Raw genomic sequence first — 17,863 nt, forward strand, 5'->3', positions numbered from 1 at the left:
TAAAAGTACTTTAAGAACAGCGTAGATAAGGGTGGATAAATTGCTCAAACACGTTTTTACGTTTGTCAAGACCTCATTGTGTTAGGGAACGATGTAAGTAATACTCGTAACATTTCCGTTGCCTCTATACATGTATGATAAAGCCTTTTTCACTTTGAAACTTTAACAAACATCACACTAGTAAATAAACGAAACTTCGGTTTTGGTAGAAATGCAAATTTTGGGATCCCTTGTACAAAAACTTAATTCATGAGAAAGTATCGTGGCGCCATCTCCATTTCTGATTTATTGCGTGTCTTAACAACTTAAGAACACAAGACTTAAAGGCTCTACGAGGAATTAATGCAAAGAAGTCTTATCGGGCGACCAGACTTAGTAGTATTTTCACGGCTGATCGTTCGAGAATAATTAATTACCACGAGGACGACGATCCAATTTTAGGATATCGTGTCCGAATAAATGATTAATAATGTTAACATTGTGTCTTTTGGTATATCTACAAATTATATGCAAATAGGCGTTATTTCTTAATCTATTTAATCATATTTTAGATACCGCACAGAATTTTTATTGGGATCATCTCCGGCTCTCGACATCTTCGGCTTTGAATAAAATTAATTGCTTACTTTCGAGTTATCCCAAAGTGAAGACCGTATTTGGTGTCCCAGCGAATCATATCGCTTCTTCCGGCAAATGGAACAATTTGCAGTCTGAATACCAGAGTTGTTTTTAATCTTACAATGTTTTTATTTGAAGGTTTCTAGACTATTCCACCACATTTAAACGGTAGAAAGGTAATTATAGCATTGTTTGGTTGGCTGACTGTACACAGTCACACAGCAACCGAGTCACTATTACGTCACAGAGATAACTGAAGAGGACTGCACGTGCTTCGAATCAGACTTTGCCTCGAAATACAACTTTTCAGCGTTTTGTCTATTTGCAGTAGTCAATCAGTCCTTGAACTCGACCACAGCAAGACTTATTTTCGTTCCGTCTTAAGAAGCAGCTCTAGTGATTGGGAAGACGAGTATACTCTATCTTAGGAAGCATATCGCTTCTCCCAACCATTGTAAGTTTCTTGTCCCACCCCCTCAAGTTCCCCCCTTATTCCAACGAGGATTATATCTCTTTCCCCTGCCTTACGTCTTCCTCCACCCGCTCTGATATATAGTTCAAATGCCTATTTCAATTGCGAGATTCAATTAGTTAGAAAATTAATACATACGGCTCTAAATTAAAGACAAGGAAACTAAAGTGTGTTACGAAGCTGGAAGTACTTTTTTTATCACCTCACACGGTGTGACTGGTTGACTTTATAAAATATGTCTACTTGCATTTGAAAAATAAATAAGTCAGGAGTGAGATTTTTTTAAAAATAAACAGTTATTAATATTCGAAATCTGGAGGTTTCTGGTAATGTTGCGATATAATATGTATTTTTTTTCTTTCAATACTAAAGGGTTTTGACGATGGTTGGTCACACTTATAATTATTTGCTTTCTGGACTTTTTACATTGTCTTTGTTTAAAAGGGAAACCACAACCTTTCGGTAACTGGCTCTGTTTCCATCTTCAGGCGAGAGGGAAGGTACCTACTCAGTTGGGTCCGTCAGAAAGAGCTAGTCTCTGTCACTGGACAACGTACGTCACCAGCCGACAACTGACCAAAACGCTAACCAAGGGCTGAGTCCTGCTAGGTAACAACATTCCTGCGTACGAAACGCATTGCTGGAAATGGTAAACAGTGCCTTAAAATTAAAACGGGGATGTACTTACGCTAACGGGATATTGTCGCAGCGGAAGCCCTGACTATTCAAACTAGCATGTTGCTGCAGGCAACTTGTCCTTCGTGAAAAGGATTTTTGTTGGATGGTTCCTTCGGATTAGAACCCAGGAGGGGTGGGGATCGCTCTGCGAATTGTAGGGAAAATCACTTCAGCTGAAAGATTCCATGATTGGTGATGGCGGGCCGTGTCCCTTTTGAATTATATTTGTCATAGCTATCATGCGTGCTACGTGTCTCAATCATGTCACATAGCCTGCTTCGTTTAATCACTGTAACAAAGTTGATTAAAAGCACAAATTATGAAACTCTTGATGGCGAAATGTTTTCATTAATTTGTTACATAACAGCCAAATTTTAATAAACGAATGGCGAGCAGAAATAATAAACCCGCAGCAGTCATGCCAACAACTGCGACAAACATTTAGTCATTTTTGTATCAGATGGAGTGTCGCATAAGTTGAGCCACTTGATGATGGGAGGGGGGTCTGTGGTTGCGATGGTTAATTAAAGGGAGATTTAGTGCTTCATAACTGCAAGGCGGGTCGTCGGGTCACGTGATATACTGCGGTGGTGGTAATGAAGGCATCCAAGCGCGGGGTATTTATTAGGCTGATAGCTGCAACACGCGTGACGGCTCCCCACTCATTTGTTTCTATATGCAAGATTTTTGAGTGACTATAAAGCATTAAATATTTGAGAAATTCAGTTCCGAACCGTTTATCTTCTAGTGTCCTATCTAACAACCTAAACATCGGCATATACGCTACCCGATATTTTACATGCACATGAAAATTGGCATGTCACACTGAGAACGGATTGTTAAAAAGAATATTTTGATTTATAAAAGAGGAAATAACACGAGGATAAAGACAACTGTACAATGAAGATTTCATAATTTTTACTTTTCACCAAATGTTATTAGGGTAATCAAACTGAGCAGGATTAAATGAGCATGACATATAAGACAAACGGATAAAAATGAGAAATTGAAGGTCTACACAAAAATTTGGTTGGAAAATCTCAAAGTAAGTTATCACATGGGGGACCTAGGAATATAATAAAACGTAAAACGAATTCAATTAAATACGCTCGGGATGGGAGCCAGTGTGTTTTTGAGAACACAGTAATTAAACCTTAGGATTCATTAAAGCAAGCAGTTTTTATATACTGATTATAATGATGTATGGAAAAGTATGGGATAATTGACTTGCAGGGTGAAATGCAAGGAGGGTAGCTGAATCTTAACACGATGTCAAACATATAAATGATCATTATTTGTAGCTGATTTAAGTAATATTTTCTTTATAAATATATAGAACACTCTTCGACATTATTTTACAAAAGTCAAACATTTTTCCACTTCTTACGAAGTTTGTCAATTTTTCTGTTCATTTTTGTAAATAATTATATGTATATTCAGTTTTATCAATCTTTGAAGCATACGAGTAGTTTGATGGTGATGACAAGGCCTGAAGGCCTTGTATCAGGACAACTCTGCCAGTAAAGAAATAGATTTGACGCTGGCTGACATGGGTTCGATTCCTGGAAGGAGAAAATAGTTTACACTTTACTATCACATCCAGACTGGCTCTGAGTTTCATAAAGTTTCTGATCTAATGGATACCAGTGACATTCCTCGGAAGCGAGAGCGAAACTGACTACTTAGCTCACATATTACTGATACGATTTATGAAGTGTAGAACTTTACCTCCACACCCATATACACTATCCAGGAACATCACCAGGATATTTATACAGATATTATATTGTATACTGATTACGATTTCATTTTATTTCTTGTACCGTCATGGATCGCACTTTGATTCATAAAGATAAGAGGAAGAAAAGAGACTACGTCTGTGTTGGTGCATTTACTTCCTTGTGTAAGTCTGTGGTCCATAATTATAAACAGTTGAACCAATTTGGCTGGCGGCGAAACGTCAGGGTGCTGGCGGTGCAACGTGTGTACTGGGCTGGCACTGATTAACTTGCGGAGGAGGCCGGGTGTAACCATCTGAGTTGTGATTTACTGCAGGGATCTGAACACAGGCACGACGGCCAGAGAGGCCTTCAGAATTCGATAAAAGTTTCCATGGATCATTCGCGTTTCATGTTTCCTTGGTCTTTCCTAATGACATAACTTCTCTAAATTCCGCTCATCCAGATTGAAAGACTGATATCAGACCAAGTGGGTTCGTTATTCCTTTATTAATTAATTAATTTATTTTTATTTATTTGTTTAACGACTCTATCAGTAGCTCAGATTGTTATCTTCGGATGCTAGAATGATAATTGGATAATACAGTGAATAAGACATGGAAGAAGTCGTGGCCTAATTTAATGTTCTATTTAGCGTTTTCTTGGAGAAACATGAAAACCACGGAAAAACTCAGACAGGACAGTAGGCCGAAGTTTGAGCTCGGGATCTTCCATATACGAAGTAGGAGGGTTAACCAATCATTAGGTAGCTACGTTTAGACCAAACGGGTTTTAAACTTGCGGTCCTCGTGATAATGCAGCCAATGAGAATGTAATTACGTCACTATTAATTTTCGTAACTTCTGCGATACAAACAATGCGTTCTTTGCTACTTTACGTACGTCAATGACCTTGAAGTTAGCATGTTTATTACAAAATCTATTGTTGCGAAGTAGTCACAATCAGATTTCGTGCTACACTGAGTCATAAATCGTTTGTTACTGAATTTCGATAAATATTAGTCACATAAAAATGTTTGAAATAAATAATGAAATTGCTATACCAAAGGACTTGATATCTTTCGCAAACTTTGTAAAAAGGTAAAAGGAAAAAAAACCGAAAACTGCAACCTCGTAAATGACAAAAAAGTTAGTTTACTGCAAGAAACATCACCAAATTCTTATTTATCATTCAGCTGAGGTTATAAAACGGAACGGTGTGACATCAGATATCTTTCCCATTATTTACCGCCGTTGTATTTGGTGGTGATGAGTCCTGTAAAATCGAACTAGATCGCTTCATGCAATAAAATGTTTATGGTTGCTACCAAAGTTATGCATTAAATCTTATATTGTCTCGTAGCAATCAGGCAGGTAGATCTGATATTATACAGGAAGAAAAAAGGATATAATATACCTATTTTACAGTTTGTTATTATTATTTATTTTAGGGGCTGAATTTTCCTGACTTTTAACCAAGTATGCCTAATCGTTACAGACTGCGACCTGAGTTGTTCCGATATTTGAAAATTGTTATTTTTCGACAGTGATCGAAAGGATAAGCCTTGGTTATACTGCGAGTTTTCTAATCATAAAAGTGTCACAGTTGCACGTGGTCACTGAGGTATGTGCACACAGCCTTCATTATCGGCTCTTTCCATGACCTACATAAACTTACACACAATCCCAGTGTTATTCGCATATAAATAAACAAATGATGATCGAGTTATGACGTATCTTGGTATGTTTAAATGCCATTCAGTTGATGAATACAAAGTTTCGTGTCACAACACATTATCAAGATTTCAGAGTAGTCTTTTACGGTAATCTAAAGGGGAATTGTGACGAAGGAAGTCGTATGTCATTGTTTAATTCAAAATAAAGAACATTTCTGATTGTCTAAAATTGAGGATAAGAAAAGCAAAATATATGAGGAAAGATTAAATAACATAAGAAGCTCAAAATCTTTGACGACTTAAGAAAACAGAGAAAGTTAAACGTTTCTCATCGTCTCAGGCTGGTTTCTATGCGACCACTTTCGATTTTCATATTTAAATTCATTCCATGTCCACAACTGTTCCGCTGCTTAACAACTAAAACCTTATTCCCTATACCAGTTGGAGGTTATTGGTCACCTTCACCTTCCGGTCGATTTAACCCCAAGGAAAGATCCCCCTCGGACCCATTAAATAGGAGGCTAGATGGGTCTGGACGTGGTGTCGAATAGGACAATGTTTGCCCCTACAAAAAATCAAACCCCTGGTCGTCCAGCCTGTAACCAATCAACCAATTGACTGAGCTATATGATTCATATATGGTATACGCATACATACAGTCTGTAACTAATCAAATGAATTTGATGAAATTACATTTACTACGAGAAAAGAAAATTAACAGAAATAAGATAAAAACGGAGAAATATGTTACGCAGTAGACTGTCTTGTTTAAGTTAAATAATTCAGCACCATGTTGCAGAACTGTTCAGTGAATATACTGTAATATTAATAACATTATTACTTTAAATGTGTTAAATAATACATTTGGCTTCGTATGACAGAAATACTACACGAAGTATGTGAATATACAACCTGTTTTTGAATGTATATAAAATTGCAGAGCTAAGTGGAATAAAACGTTCTTCAAATGACGCGGTCAAAAATAGCCGTTGTAAATTCTTGGAGACGAAATGGACGAAGATCTTCGTGGAGACCCTAGAAACACAGGCATGGGACCGCAACAGATCACTGGGCCTAAGACAAGGACGGTTGATAATGAAGTTGATCGAAATACGAAAGTAAGCCTATATTTCTCTAGGTAATAGTCTGTTATTATTTTATATATTTGTTTTCCTTGGTTAAGGCTTGGGTAGGATTATTACTAGATGCAACTTTTTGCCACCTGTAAGCCTATACACACATTGTATGTTTATGGGATTTTCATTTCATCCAAATTTTGATACATTACGAACCTAAATTTTTAATCTAATACAGCAGTTTTTTGGTTATCCAAATTTCTCATTCTTGTCGATTATCTTACTTTGTCTCACTTCTGTCATCCATTGTCCACGTTCTAGCAATTGCCCAATATTAGGTATAATTTAATTAGTCTTCTTCTTCTTCTTCTTTCATGGATTTAGGCCATAGCGCCTGTTTCCACATCAAGAGAACGAGTCTTACTACCTTGTTAATGGGCGGCCAACAGTTCTTCGTTCTGGTAGATTGAATTGTTATAAAAATAAAATAATTTTGAACGAAATTAAATCTCCGAAGCCGTAAGCTATTAGTGTAAAGAGTTAATTGAACATAATCATTAAATAACGCTCGTTTAGCCTGTGAAAAGGCGGGCTACAATTGTAATTATTGCACCAATCAGTAGCCCTTTGTTTCGCTATGAATCAACCCATTAGTGTTTTGCTTTGTTCAGGCCCCGACCACAGCGAGTTGCAGCTAATTCTGTATTACTCGTATGTTCGGGTACCGGGTGTCCAAACTTAAGCTCAAGTGCGATCCTTCACATAATTTGCCTTTAAACACTATACTACATCTTATAACATAACATGCTAATTGCACTCGCTTAAATTTTAACACAAGTATTATAAGTGCATATGCGATGTTCACAATCTTGCATGAAACTTCCAACTGACTAACCAACTATTAATAGTTAACTCCATGGATCTTGAGAAGCTAATAGTTGTTCAGCTAGTCAAAAAATTACCTGCCCTCTATGGAACCACAAGGTTAATTGCCGTGTTTACAACAGCCCGCAAACGGTCCATATACTAAACCAGATTAATCCAATCCACAACTTCCCACACCACTTTCCCCAGATGTATTTTAATATTATCCTACCAACTATGCCTTGGTCCTTCAGAATTAACAACCAATGCATTTCCCATTGCTCCCATGCGCGCTACATGCCTCGCCCATCTCATCCCTAAGGGCAGAATCATTCGGGATTTCAAGCTGACCACATGTTTATCGCGGATTTGTCAGTTTCTCTAGACGAAGTCATATTAAAATATGCTAGGCAGATCCCCTCAAATATCTTGTTTACTTACCAGCGGCGGGCTCTTATGAACGATATTGAAACTTTGGATTCCATAAAATGCGGCGAAGTTCCTTACTGAGTGATTACAACATTCCAAAGACGGATCCTGTTTCATGCAATTAGTTACTACATAACCTTGGTCACTTACAAGTTTAAGCTTATAACTCATAGCAGACACAAAATCACCCCCCCTCCAGACCCTTGAGAAACTCGGGAAACTGAGTGAAACATCATCTCTGGGCTATGGATCTTTGTTACGCTGACCTGGACCTAGCGTGCCAATTATTTCATTTCGTGTCAGTAACTTCGTGTAACCCCTTCCCGGGCTCTGTTAATGAACACATACAAGCTATACTGGCTTTCAATGTAAGAAGGCACCTTTATTCCTCTTTTGGGTGCATTATGTGGTTCTGAGGGATCAATTTATTAATTCATCCATTAATTAGTTATACCAACGTAATTTGTGTTCTTTTAATCACTCATACATTGATTCTTTCTTCCTTTGTTTTATTTATTTTTTCTGTCTTTCTATTAGTTCGAAATGTCGCTCTGACCAGTGAATGCAAATAGACTGGAGTGCTGGGTTTAGTTCCCGTATGTGATGGTAAATCATTCCTGTACTCTTGTTATACTAGCAGTGGCAAGGGGCAAGATGTTGTGATGTAGCTGTCAATTTACGTTAAAATGTCCCTTTTTCTTTAAAATTCATTCGATTTCATAATAATTATCATCATAAGTAACATTATAAGGTCCTTATAATAAAGGTTATAAAAGGTAAAAATCAAGTCTTCTGCTTAAGCACCACACCATGAAAGTGTACAGGGAAGTGAAATCTCTACGTTTCCAAGCATTCTTTCTCAGTCTTGGCACTAGACGCAGATACAGCTTCACGTCCCAGCCGATTTATCCTCAGTGAAAGAGCACGTATAGAACGGAGGCTTGGAGCGCCCCATGGTGGGGAAAAGTAAAACCCATATCTTCCAACTGGTCTCTTCCTGCGAGGTGTCCTAATGAAATTTCTAAGTACCGGTAAGTTTTTCTTATTTCCTCTTTGCGCTTTTGAAGCTTGGGACCTTAGTTTGATATAATAAAATCACAACATCTACAAATCATTTACGAAACTCAGATGTGCGTTAAAGAGTGTCAACATGGCGGCGACAGGAACATTTGAGGTTAAAATCGGCTGTTACTGAGCAGTTGAAACGGAGCCAGTCGACCGGCCCTCCTAGAACGCGCCCGAGTGTAGCTGTGTTTGTTCTCGGTGTTTACTCGTCCCTCATTAACAGCGGTCGTGTTTATTCTCAATTAAAAGTGGAGCAATGTTTTTGCACTCACAGCATCACCGGTCGGCAAACACATCAATCAAACCTCTTCCGCCTTCCTGATCCCTGTGCAGTCAGTAGCTGTCATTTATTCTAATCTCATTCCTCGTTACTCCATCTAGTTCAGAAACTGGAAGCACAATTGCCCCGAAGTATATAAAGCCTTGTGTGGGTTGTTTTCCTGCAGGCGAACACTCCTTATTGAGCCAGAAAGAAATAAAGAAAGGAAGAAAAAAGAAAATTAGGACATATGCTTCCTTGCAATTCGAAGTAATTCCAACATCCATGAGCATAATCAAATTATTAGAAAAATCTACAGGTTCCATAATTACCGAAGTTTCATAGTTTGTTTTAAACCATGTCTATTCAGAGTGTGTAAGGAGCAGACACCAACAAACACTGACCAAGGAGAGATGCCATATTAGCTTCCTGTTAGATGAGAGCAGGGGAATCACCTTTGAGCATTGAAGTACTAGTCGTGTGATTGTGATCTGCGCATGTCACTTGTCTTGTTTCTTGTCACTGAACTGGGATGACGGAAGATATGAAGCACAAATCTCTCGTTGTCCAATTCAAAGCAATAACGTCTAATTTACATGGAGGTATTGAGGAAAATCCTTAGTAAGTATAGTCTGTGGGACAGATTAAATTCAAACGGTGTGCCCCAGATACATCAACACTTTCAGTAACTGCTTTGCGAACACAATCGAAGTTATCGGAAATCTATGGAGAGACTTTACTCATACGGAAGCCGAAGAAGATATGATATAATGTTGACAACCGTAATGTAATTGAAGGAACTGGTGTACAGTACAGCCATATTTAGGCATAAAACTGCTTGAATTGCGCCAACTAATTAACTAACTAACTGAGTAACGTCCACTCACTGTGGTAACAGAACCCGAAGGTTCAACGCCACTAACGACAACTGCACACGGTCCTGAGCAAGTTTCAACGACTTCCCGTACTCAAAATGTGCTTTCTCTAAGATACGTCTTAACGGCATCTTCCCATTTTCTCCTCGATACCTTAAGTGAACTTTTAACAAAAGGTTATCTAACAAACATTCTGCTTGCATTTCTTGGCTCATATTTTAACCATTTGCCCAGCCCATCGTCGCCTGTTAGATTTAACTTGTTCTAAAATGTTTATTTACTTTATCACACATTTCTGAGCTCTTTGTTTTCAAACGCATGTAATTTATATTTTTTCCATGAAAGTAAGAGACTGTGTACTATAGTTATGAAAATTATGTTGTAATTTCTGATATTTAGCATTCTGGAAAGCAGATAGAATAATAATAGTTTATAAAGCAATTAGTAACACGTATTGGAACACTGTGACTTTATTGCTGATTTTGGTGCTTATCATGTTAGCAGTTTTAACGAAAATTAAACAAACTGCATTGTTTCAGGGCTTGGGAACGGACAAACAAACAATGTAATGTAGCATTCACAGAAACCTCTGCAGAGTTGACACCTAACGACTTAACTTCCGGACCAAGTGGTGACTGTTTGCTTCTTTGTATTTATCATGTGCAGCGAATGCAGGTCTAAATGCAAGAATGGTCTTCAGCTACTTCCCAGAAACAACACTGATTTGACGTGTCGCAGCAAACCGAGTTAAATGAGTGAAAGACTGATTAACTGACTGATTGATTAACTGGATTTCTGGATGGCTAGTTAACTACTTGACTGGTGTACTATCTGACAGACCGATAACTAACAGTTAACAAACTGACAGACATATTAAAAGTACCTAATTAATTGACCGATTCACCAGCTTTCTTCTGATTGATTAACAAACTAACTAGCTAACAGCATGATTAACTAACCCATTAATTCTGATTCAGGCTCATCCTATAGCGTCTGATATTATTTATTCAGCTTCCTGCATTTATGGTGTAATTTATTATTGGCTTCGCAAAATCACAAAATTGGAGCCTATTGCAAGTTATAATACTTAAATCCACACCCTGAAAACATATTTTATTTAAATTACTTTTAATAGGCTTCTTATCTAGGCCCATGTCTCGCGCTTAGACACTCGGTTTTACAATTCTGGCAAGTGAATAATAGAAATCAGTAATATTCTCATTATATATTTCTTCATTATATTGTAGTTTCATCTCTCTTGGCCCAGAACATTCTCCACAACACTTCATTTTCTCTATGACAAATTTTAATATTATCTTCTTACCCATGTTTCGTTCTCCAAAATCTTGTTTTTAAATACAATTTGCTAACAAGAATCATCATGAACGTTTTTCTCAACACGTAGACCTTGTTTGAATTAATCATTGCAATATAATAAAATAGAAGCCAGTAAACTCCTTGTTTTCCAATTTTATCCAATGTGCTGTTACTTCATGTCTCTAAATTCCACGTATTCCCCACAACACTTTGTTTATAACCTCTTTTCAATCTTTGTTCATCCCTCATATTGACAAACAAATATTCATAAACATGCAGTATAAACACTAGCAAAGAGCTGGGATTCTTTTTAAAATGTAATGTTTAGAACCGCCCTGGGGTCTACCATCTCTCCCGTTGATACCAAGTATGTAAGTTATTTATCCACATTGGTCAGTATGGCGGCTGAATATACAAGAAACGCTGGAGATCCCCATCCATAAAACTACGAGTACACTTTTTTACTCCTAGACTGGGTTAATCTATTACGAAGTGACCTCTTACCTGAGAAACTCGTGAGAAAAGCTCTATACTTAAAAGCATTCTTAAGTAAATAATTTGCATTAATTGATAACGTTTCACAGTTAGTGTGCTGCCGAACATCGCAACCGAGTGATTAGACTCTTGGTTATTCAGAAGGACCCCGGTTCAGATCTCGGCCCAGAGATGGCTCTTCTTTGCTTTCTTCAGTCCCTTCAATCAAATATCGGGATGTTGCCTTTAATTTGGCCACGACCTCCTCCTTACTAACAATAAACCCAACTGTGGAAAGGCAAGTGTGCGAGCTGCCATTAAGAGCCCTGTTCAGCGTGCGACGTGCTTCTAGCAGTCTGCAGTAGCAGCAGGAAAATCGAAGAGGAGAGCTGCTGAGTTGTGCTGAGGTCAGCGCTTCCATCAGCAGCTCACTGGCTGGAGCCGCCTCCAGCTCAAATATCCAGGACACTGTACAACCAACGAATCCCAGTGGCCGACATCGTTAAAATTCTACCTTTTAGCTTAGACTGGATTCCAGAACAGAGATGTGGCCCAGTTCACTGTTTCAAATTCAAGGGCGCCTCACGCATCTCTTCTGTCTAGTTGAAGGGATACAATATCTGGGTTCCTTACATCTTCAGGGACGTCGCTTCGGGGGTGAGGGTTGGGAAGGAGGCAAACGTGGGCAGTATCCCCATAAATTTACATTTGCCTTCTTCGCAGGGGTCCTTGGATTAACAACACAGTATAGGCTAATATAGCGGTAATTTTCTAGCCTCTTATTCGGGTGATAGGCCCACTTGGTTCGAAACTCGGCCGGGTTACTCTCTATCTAAGCTGAGCTGAGATTCCCCTCAGTTTTAACAGGCGATTAACGGTATAGTACCTCAAAACAGATCAAAATTGTTTCCGTCCAAGCTTTTCACTACTAACCATTAATAATCATCTTCCAATCTTTTTAATCCTTTGAAGAATTCAGATAGTTCTAGCCTGACTTCTCTTCAGACATGAGTTGTCACGATGTGCAGTGATTCACAGGCATCCAATTTCTGCATACCAAACCTTTGAAACATGAAGTTCTATTATCCGGCATGCTTCAGTTTTAGGCTTATTTCCGAAAAGGCTTATTGCTTGCGGAGAAGTGGGTACTATGTATGCTCTACCTAATGCCATTGAAAAACAAGTGGATGATTTTCCTGAGACAACCCTTTCAAGTCAAAGCTCGTCTAAATAATATTTTAGAATTTAGTCTGTACCGCAAAGATAACGTAACACTTCACCATTACAAAGTTCACCTGGTTAATGCTGTTTAAGGAAATAATCCTTGTTTACGCTAAAAATCATACGAAACCGAGTAGTACAAAATACAGAGTTACTGACTGTTAAAGCAGATGGTACATGTAGTTACCACTCGAATTTGAAGGGTTAATGGGGAAATGCTATTTTTCCATTAAAGTAAGGGACTGAATGTTTGAATACAATTTTGACGAGTTTCAGAGTCACAGGGTTAAAAGTTATAAAACAATTCAAATATTAAAATGACTTACGATTTTTATGGATTGAATGACTGATTCCCCAATAGTCATATGGGTCCACAGGAAGTCAACTACGGTTCATTTTGCCCTGAAGATCCAGACTGCTAATTTCTTTAACACTACTGTGAAACCAGGCCAACGTAACTTGCAGTTTCATTCCTAAAAACTGAAACAAAAATTACAATAAGCTTTCTTGGACACCTTGAGAATAACGAATCATGCGAATAATGCGTCATTAAAGAAATTAATAAATGGACATCGTTAGTTCTCTCCCTTTGGAGACGTTCCAGTGGCTCCAGTTCGGGAATGGAAGTTCCGGTGTCCGGAAATGTGAGCATCTGTCATACGCACCATTCCGGAGAGAGAACTTCGCTGTTGTGCTGTTTGGTAACAAGCTGGAGAAGGCAATGTGGCTGAGCGGCGCTGACATCAATGGTGAATTGTGAAATTACATTTGTCAAACTCGTTTTAGAAAATTTATTGACATTCAAGCAGTAGGAACGACTAACCGCTGGAGGAGAATTTACTAGTTACATTAATAACAGATTAAAATACGGCAGTCTTTGTATGGGAAAGAAAAATCAATAGGAAAAAAGAAATGACTATACGGAGTACGTACGCTGTTTACAAATAAGCATGATGACATATTACAGCAAAAGCAAATTTTAAATATAGTACTGAGGATATAAGAATGCATATCTAAAATAGCTAATTCCTTCGAAAACGTGGCAAATTTAAAACGTTTGCAAACAATGGTAATAAATCAAAGTTGCATTCACAAAACTGTAATATTACGTGTTGTTCTGCTTGGGTGTGAAACTTGGTCTCTGACATTAATGGTAGAACACAGATTCACGTTATTTGGAAATAGGGTGCAGTTGAGAATAGGCTCTTTTCCCTGCATTAAATAGAGGTGAGTAGTCCTAACGCGGTCGTTAAGGTCTTTGTCCCTGCCGGGAATCAAACCTCTGTCGCTCAGCACGCGGCAATATATTGACTAAGCTGGCCCCGGGTCAAATAGTTCCTGCCTGCATTATTTATACTCTAGATAATAGCTATTATTAAGAGTCATTAAATAAAGGAGGGCAAGATGAATTAGGTAGACCTGTATTTAACACAAACTGATTGTAAAATACACCCTTATCATTTTGGTATGTTCATCAATAGTTCTGACGGAAGACCATTTCGCAACTATTTTAGATTATTTTAACTGATTTAAGAAAATAACTTCAGTATAATATTTGTTGTTGGTTAGTTAAACACTAGGGATTCGTTCAGACTTTCATGATTCGTGGTGAGGGAGACAGCGTTCTTGTTTTCCTTCCAACAAGCCAGATCATGATGAACTATGATGCATCTCTGTTAAGATTTCATTTCGAGGGAGATTTTTCCCATATTGACACAACGGAGATGACAGAGTGCAATAAGAGGAAGTACAATGGAAACTGCGAGCAAATAGCATGGCAATTACACGCGGATTTGTGTCACGTGGTGTTTCCAACGACAGGAAACGGTCCAGGTAAATACATCATTTTACTTATATACTAGAACCATGAGCCCCTTTTGTGTGTTATGTGACTATTTTCTACTAATCTGTTCTTGTTAGACAGAAGTAAAAGTAGCCCTATTTCTGCCTTAACGCTACATTGTAACTATGCAATTAACCTGCTGACCGACTAATAACTGACTAAATTACTAGCTATTTGAATAACTAACCGATTAACCGAACGAATAACTCTGACTAACTTCTAATAACTAAGTGATTAATCGCCTGACTATCCAACTGACTGGCTAAGCAACTAGACATAACTAAATGACTAATAATGCAGAGTATAACCAACGACATTTCTCACTGTCTTTTTTTATTCAATAGTTGCTTGACTCTTCGTATTGGCACCTTTTCTACTCGGCTAATTTTCTAATAAAACATCTAGTGAATTTAACTATTATGGTCACAAAAGAGTGTCCTGTCTTCATTATTAAACATGCAATTCCTTCACGTCCATATCCAGCAGTATCTCTCCCTACAAGTATTTTGGCTATTCCTGACTCTAATCACGACCGTTAACCAGCTACCATGAATGGGGGTTTCTTCATGTACCGCATTTGTTTCACGGTAATGTCGTTAACAGTTGATTACGTTTTATCCTTTCTACTTAGCAGTTGATATGGCGTCGCTAACCAACATCTCTCGGCACTTCCAAATTTTACCAGAGCTTATAGGCCCATGCAGCTTGTGAACCCCGATCATGTTTACTTTCGACGCAAATGTACTCTGTTTTTTCCCCGGCTACATAAATGATTACGGATGCAATATTTTTTTTTTTAGTTCTGTACAGCAATATAATACGCTGTAATATAACACTGTTTTAGTGTTCATCTTGGCTGTATTTGATATTTGACAGTTGCAGAAAGAGACGATGACTGAATAGACTGAATATTTTGCCCGAATAAGCAATTCTCATTGTTTGTACGCTCTGTCCAGCTTATGAGCGCACATTTGCTTGCAGCCTGGTGGAAGACAACGTCTAGTATGGTAAAAATGTTCGTTAAATTATATGAGTATCAGAGGGAGATGCCATCTATAACCTTATTTAGGCCTGTATATTAATACCACCGTTACCAAAGCAGACTGTAAATGAGAACAATGGCGCATCATCAGACTTCCATTGGAGACCGAAGTGATGCCTTTATAAATTACAGAGCCGTAATCCAGTTTGCTATATAAAATTCTCTCTTCTCCCCAACTTGTAAATTTTAAAACAGGTAAAGGTAACGAAAGCTGGATTTTTCCAACAATCTGCATAATTGTTGTGAGCTGCGAAAGATCAATCAAAAAAGTGATTGACTGAAGGTCAGACGACCGGGGTCCGATCTCTGGTCAGGGAAGGCGGTTTCCCGCTTTGTCACCACGTCCCAACCAGCTCTGGTTCTCACCCAGTGACACACAAATATGAACTGCTTTTCTGAAGTTCAAGTTTAATTTTATCACGCTTTTCCAACTTACCTCATTTTCAAGTGCATTTCAAAATAACTTTTATGTAATTTCGCTGTAAATAAATGGAGTATGCTACTATTAACAGATTGTACAAGAGTAAAAACAAAAAACAAATGTTAAGTTGTAGACTTAAAATAAAACAATATTTACGAAGAAATCTGGAGAGATGGATAAATCAATAATAAGCACTGACATCGAACGTCCATATTTAGTGGTTAGTATTCTCACCTCGTATTTGGGAAGCTTCGGTTTCAAATATCCTGACTACAAATTACGTGGCTTTCTCCAGTGTCTCCAAGAAAATACCGAGTTAGTGTCTTAAAATATTTCAAGACTGTTTTCTTATATATTTTTTTCCAATTCTGCATTCACAAAATCTTCCTAACCTTCGATGGTGTATAACCAACTAAATGTAGCTGAAACAGCGTTGTTAAATAATTAAAGAATAATTCAGTCTACATTTAACAATCGGTCTGTTATACGGTCAAAAGCAGTAACTGGGCAGTGGAAACCTTTCTACATTTGTGTTTTAATAAAAAATCGAACTGCCTTGTGACAAAAATGGAAGACCGATTCTGTGGCAACAATATTTTCATAAAATTTGACTGTACAGATAAATAATAAAAACGAGACGTTTGACATTTTTCTGATCATTTCCTGCCATTCACCAAGAAGTGTCAGTGTCACCACAACAATGTGCCTACGTCACTTCCTGTTAGTTGCATTTCTATCAGGATGTTGAACTGAACATCAATCAGGTAGCCCAGTGATGGGGGTAGAATGGGGATGATTGTGTTTACTGAGTCAGTTCAGCCAGACAAGGGGACTACAAGCAGACAGCAACTGTGACTATGAGAAGACCGCGCCACTGCACTGAATTAGATCTAGTCTCTGGAGAGACTCGTGTTGCATTTGCATGACGATCCATACAAATAGCATTCCGCTGAAGAAGGAAACAGAAATGAAATGTGAAATTTCGTCCATTTTTTTATCCAATGTCCACACCGTCCCCAAGAAGAACCTGAGAAAAGGACAAAATCCTTTTGCTTTGGCAGAAGATACGTTCATGGGGTCCGCAGTGGCCGCGCGGTCTGAGGCGTGGGCCTTCTGCCGCTTGGTCGCTGGGACCGTGGGTTCGAATCCCACTCAAGCCATGGATGTTTGTCCGCGTTTTTCTGTGTTGTGCTGTCCTGTGCACAGGTGGAGGCCTTGCGACGGGCCGATCCCTCGTCCAAGGAGTCCTACCGAATGTCTATAGATCAAGCCAACGAAAAGTTGAGACCCGCAGTGCTCAGGCACTTGAAGAACGGGTCGTTCCCAGTATCCCAGATACGTTCATCGATCACGGGGATAATGAACTGAATATTCTAATATGCCCATTATAACTTGTGTCAAATACATGTAATAAATATAAATTTATTAATTTATTCTAAAACCCTTCCAAAATAATAATTATGGTTTCTATTGCTATAAAATTTAGCAGCTATATATCCTTATAGCTTGGACGACCTATAGTAGTGACGAAATAGTAGGTACAAAAGAAAGAGAAAACAAGGGGAGGGGGGATCATAAAGAAATAGGTGACGTGGAGGGGAGAAATCGAAATCTATAGCACGTGCTCTCTGCGCCCTCAGTTCACATACATTGGCCTATCCATATTGATTCCTTAAGCTTCTGATTCAACAGAATTAAGACAGCGTCTATCAATATCCACTGAAAGAAAGTTTAGTTTTCCACGTGCGCAGATTTAATCTGCCGAAATGTTTGAATCAGTAAACGTAAAAACCTTAAAACTAAAGTACTGCAGGTA

General features: G+C 38.3%; 1 long non-coding RNA gene across 2 annotated transcripts in view; it reads right to left on the reverse strand.

The window, feature by feature from the left end:
• Positions 1-3,131: 3,131 nt before the first annotated feature.
• LOC110839747 (uncharacterized) overlaps positions 3,132-17,863 on the reverse strand; it is an 87,671-nt gene continuing 72,939 nt past the window's right edge. Inside the window, exons 3-5 of one of the 2 annotated variants that reach the window (XR_015536544.1) lie at positions 13,068-13,221; positions 3,664-3,827; positions 3,132-3,330 (exon numbers count right to left, since the gene is read on the reverse strand). This is a non-coding gene — a long non-coding RNA (uncharacterized LOC110839747). The remainder of the gene's footprint in view (positions 3,331-3,663; positions 3,828-13,067; positions 13,222-17,863) is intronic. The other variant, XR_015536545.1, reaches the window with a different exon arrangement.

This window comes from Zootermopsis nevadensis, unplaced genomic scaffold, assembly GCF_977971745.1.
Source record: "Zootermopsis nevadensis isolate Lab colony 2312 unplaced genomic scaffold, Znev_1.0 Znev_ptg000022l, whole genome shotgun sequence".
Classification (NCBI taxonomy): domain Eukaryota; kingdom Metazoa; phylum Arthropoda; class Insecta; order Blattodea; family Termopsidae; genus Zootermopsis; species Zootermopsis nevadensis.